The following is a 5,296-nucleotide window of genomic DNA, read 5'->3' as shown; positions in this document are numbered from 1 at the left end:
TGTATTTGCTCGTATCCTCACCCTTTAGAGCAGTTGAGCATTGATTGCGTACTCAAGGTTGATAAACTATACACCTGATCTTCAGTCTTTAAGTAGAAACTCCATTGTTTCTCTTGTGATAATGTGTGCCTTTATTTGTTGCTTGTTGAAGAGGGAGTATATTATGAGCTCAGCCTCTCCAGGCTGGACTGATATTTAGGGCTTCAGCCGGCCCACAGGTGGGAGCTCGATGGCAATCCCGATTTTGACTTTGAAGAACTCGGCAGTACCCTCATTGTCATTCACTGATTTGAGAGGCTCAACGGCGGCTCTCGATCAAGCTTGGCTGATTTTAAGGCTTCAACCAACCTATGGTGGGAGCTCGACGGCATCCCGGTTTCAATTTCGAGGAACTCGGCGGTACCCTCGTTGTTGTGGTAGTATTTTCGTAGCCTCTTCAGGCCGTAGTATTTTCGTAGCCTCTTCAGGCCATAGTATTTTCGTAGCCTCTACAGGCCGTAGTATTTTCGTAGCCTCTACAGGCCGTAGTATTTTCGTAGCCTCTACAGGCCGTAGTATTTTTGTAGCCTCTACAGGCCGTAGTATTTTTGTAGCCTCTTCAGGCCGTAGTATTTTCGTAGCCTCTTCAGGCCGTAGTATTTTCGTAGCCTCTTCAGGCCGTAGTATTTTCGTAGCCTCTTCAGGCCGTAGTATTTTCGTAGCCTCTCCAGGCCGTAGTATTTTCATAGCCTCTCCAGGCCGTCTGCTGGTGTTGATGATGTGATTGCCCCTTGACGAGGATTGTTGATAAGTGGTGCCCTTGTGTTGGTGGGCAAAGGAGTAGATGGTTGACAGAGATTCTGGTGTTGCCCCTGCCATGTGAGTATTGTGATGCCTCTCCAGGCGAAATGCTGAGTCCTTTTGATTCATTGATCATTGTGGAATGAAAGACTTCCCCTAAATGGATGGGCAGGAGATGTTTGTTGTGCCCCTGTGTTGGTGGGCAGAGAAGTGGATGGCTGGCGGGGATTCCAGTGTTGCCCCTACCATGTGAGTATTGTGATGCCTCTCCAGGCGCTGCTTGTGATAGATTTTTTTTGAAGTTCATTTTTGTTTAGCTTCGGCTCTTTCATGTTTGAAGCTTTCCTTTTTCTGCTATTTTTATAAATGCTTCGACTTTTTTCAACATGTATGAAGCTTGCCTTTTTCTGTTTTTTTTTTATCTTTTGTTGTCATCATTGGTGGAGGGATTACATGATGATGTTATTTGTTGAATCTTTATTGATGAGTGTTATTTTGGAAGCCACTCCTGGCTTTGGTTAGGAAGTCATTCCTGGTCTTGGCATTCTCTTAGATCATCCTTCATTCGGTTGAGGAGTAGGGCGCGATGGCCTCTTCATGCTTATAGGCTTTCTTGTTTGATTGTTGAGCTTTTATGAATGCTTCGGCCTCTTGATTCCTCCAGCAAGTGATGGATAGACACACACAAAGAATGCAAGAATGCAAAAAAAAAAAAAAACATGCAAAGCAGAAGTGGATTGGATTTTTTTCAAATTTCTTTTTTTTTTTTTTAAATGAACTTATACCCTTTTGTGCACGCTTGTGCCATATGCATGTTATGCAGTGATGCTTCTATGCTAATGCTTAAAATGAAAATCTATTTTTACTTTCAAGAAATTAATTTATGCGCATTGATCAATGACATGGACTGTTAGCCTTTAGCCCTGTCGAATTCAGTGTTGCTTCTTGAACCTGAGGTTTGTGTAGTTCTGCCCTCTTGCTTGTACCGAATATGATATGTTAGCTCTTAGATTAGGTGTACCTAGACTCTGTTCTAGGACACCTCCATCTTCTCCTTGTGAGTTTTCACTGTGCATACTCCGTGTATCTCTCAAATTTATCTTAATGCCATATAGGTCAAGAGGAAAGAGAGGAAGAGGATACATATATATTTTTTTGTAAAAGTTTTGGTAGAAAGGATTTTTTTCAAAAATGGTTTATAGAAGAATGGTTGGCCGAGGTAGGCTAGTGGTTTAGGCTGATGACCAAGCACATTCAAAGTGAGGAAATCATTTTCTGCGTTAGCTTATTATTTCCTTCAAAGTTAAGCGATGACTTGGGATTGCATATTGATTAAATGATCTTCTCGAGCCGCCTTTCAGTTTTCAGCTCGGGATGCTACTTTGTCCTAACTTTTGCCTAGGTTACTTGAGATGTGTTCCCTAGTGAACATTTTCTTTTGATCCTTACTTTTGCCTAGGCTACCCTTTTTGTTTGTGAGTCTCCTAGCGGACCTTGCCCTAATTTTTGCGCAGCCCCCTTAGTGGGTTTCCTGCCAGGCTTTTGTCTTTGCAGCATTTGTGATCATCTTTCATTCATTCATTAAAGGGGGATGCCCCTTGCACTGATTTCATTTGGACTTTTATCCACAAGTCATGCCCAATTCGATTGATCTTTATGTGTTTTTTTTTATTGCGTATTAAGCCATTATTTCTGACGACGTCCTTATTTCAAATGTACTTGTTCATTTAAGGTTTGGTGACGAGGCTTAGAGTAGATAAAAGGGAGAAGAGAAATGAAGTAGAAAAGTGTATGGCATTAAAATATAATTGTCAATTTACACGTGCCCATTTAATGTAGCTTGAGGGCCCGGGCATGCCCCAAGTTCGTGATTCGTACACAAAGGAAAAGAAGGAGGCTGCCCCTTAGAGAGGCTTAGGTCATCTAACTGTAGAGCTAGTCCTTCACTTGCTTGGATGTGGCGCTTCAGAAGATTTTGTGTAGAGGGAGGGCCTTTGGCTTCTTCTCTCATGAAGGTTTCCTCAACCCATATCTTTCCTGAGATGTAGGAAGAGGTAGAAGTGATGATAGAGCTTTCTATGAAATCTCGAGAGGAACGTTCAAGCTGTCTCTAAATTTTCAGCTCGAACAGACAGTGTTTTTATTTTTTTATTTTTTTTATTTTTTTTTGCCTAGAACGCCCTTTGCGGGTTTTCATTCTAGCAGCTTCTTAACAAGCAATGCTTCTCTCTTTGAAATCACCTTTCGAGAAAGCTCTAATCGTTTTGCCTCAGTGTTTGAGAGATTGGTCATCCTCAGGTTCTTACAACTCGTTAGGAGTGGGGGTTCGTCCATCCCTATTCCGCCTAGATTTCATGGTTGCACGACACGGCTTTGTCCTCTTAGGGCATCTTGATGATTTACCCTAAACTCTTTATGCACGGTTTGCTTCCATTACTTCCGACTAACGCACATAGGTTAATTTCCCTTTTTATTCTCATTTATTCTTTTTCAAGGAGGGATATGCTCTAAATGAATGTAATGCAGAATGTATAAAAAGTTGAGAAAAATAAATATCAGTCTCATTGATTTATTTATATGTGAATGCTCAAATAGATTTTGACAGTATTAAGTGAGAGTCTATATTAGATTCTAAGAAGACTTACTTTAAAAAACATATCAAAGCAAGTGCCCCACTATAGTATTTTTTAAAATCGATTTGGGCTTTTTTTTTTAAGAGCACAGGTACTGTCGTATATTAGAGCATTCACTTCTCTTAACTTTCTATACATACTGCAACCTAATCCTCCTTAGCTAATAAAATAAAATGAATGAAATTAATGAGCTAATCTAGAATGCATGTCATCTTTTTTTTGCCTAATCTTTATCATGTTTCTATTATCTAAAAGGGAATGATGCATGGTAAATAAGAGACTTCTTTTATTGATTTTTTTTTTTACAAAAAGGAAACTATCTATATGATGTTAATGGAATGCTGACCTAAGAATGTACGAAGGGGTATAAAATTATTATTATTATTATTATTATTTTATTATTATCTATTTGCTCATTTTAAAATTCCAAACCACTCTTATTAGAAGAAATAGTACAAACAAATGCACACACACATGCTCAATCAATGTACACCCACGAACAATTGTGTTCAAATCCTTGGTCTGTGGTCCCTGTCAAGAAAAGTGTGTGGTATAGGACGGTTCTAATCTCACTGGTCTTTAAGGCCCCCAAGGTGCCCCCATTACAGGGACCCAGTATCTCTGTCGCCGTCACCTGGCAAACTCTAAGGTCTGTCACAGTATTTCAGGCTAGAGTAACCGGTTATCACCTTGAGTGTGATTTCCGACAAGGCTCGCAGGCTCTAAGGCCAAACTTGGGCCGGTCGTACGTCAACCACTCCCTATGGTTAATACCTTCATGCCCCCGGGTGTAGGGGAAACTGTTGTGTGCAAAGATTTGTGTACAATTTTATTTCAAATAGGTGCGGAATTTAAATAAGCAAACAGATATCAAAGCTAAACAAAGAAAACAAACAAGGTAAAGGGGAAAAATATTTAAATTATTATTTTTTTATTTTATTAACTTCATCAATTAAATGGGCCTGACCCTCTTTAAACTTCCCCAGTGGAGTCGCCATCTGTCGCAACCCGAAAATTTCCGATCTTGCGACCTATGGTTTAGACATCCTTTTGAAAATCTCATCAAGTAAGGAATGCCCGGATACCAGACTAATCCTTAATCAATGGTTTTTGAAAATAGGTTCTATGGAGTCGCCACCAATGTTTTACTCAAAACATTGGAAAAAGAAAAGATTTTTAAAAGCTCCAATAATGGTCTTGATAACCAGAATTGGGTTCGGGAGTCGGTTACGTGTAAGGAAGGTATTAAGCACCCTTACAGCGCCCTAAATCGGTACCCTATGATGAAGTTAATGCGATAAGAAATAATAAATTAGATATTTATCCCCTTTTATTGATAATTATTTACATATTGAAAAATTAAATTATACGATTAACCCTAAAATATCTACATGATTGCGTTTATGATAATAATGTTTATAAAAAATAAGAAACAAAGATAAAAAATAAAGGAGAGAGAAGAAGATTGATTGAAATACCTCGTATCAAGCTTTGTTAATGGTGATTCTAGGTGCTTTGTGGCATCCTTTCACACTACAATACCTCACAATATCTCAAGAAATACAAGAGAAAGAAAGAGGAAGAAAAAGAGAGAAAAACAGAGAAATTTCGAGCTCTGGACGAAATTTGGAGCCCCCCTAAACTGCTGGCCGAGATTCTCTATTTATAGGCATCAGATGTGGGCCAGAACGGCCCGTTCTGGATTCGGAACGGCCCGTTCCGGATCTGAACGTTATGCAGTACATTTGCACCCTAGAACGGCCCGTTCTGAAACCAGAACGGCCCGTTCTGATTTCAGAACGGCCGTTCTGGGGTATAAATTTTAAGCCCCCTTGATTGGTTCGGAACGGCCCGTTCTGGTCTAGAACGGCCCGTTCCAACCT

The sequence above is a fragment of the Cajanus cajan genome, chromosome 1 (assembly GCF_000230855.2).
Source record: "Cajanus cajan strain Asha chromosome 1, NIPB_CcT2T_4, whole genome shotgun sequence".
NCBI classification, from domain to species: Eukaryota; Viridiplantae; Streptophyta; class Magnoliopsida; order Fabales; family Fabaceae; genus Cajanus; species Cajanus cajan.
The sequence above is the reverse complement of the archived record's forward strand: the minus strand, read 5'-3'. Positions refer to the sequence as shown.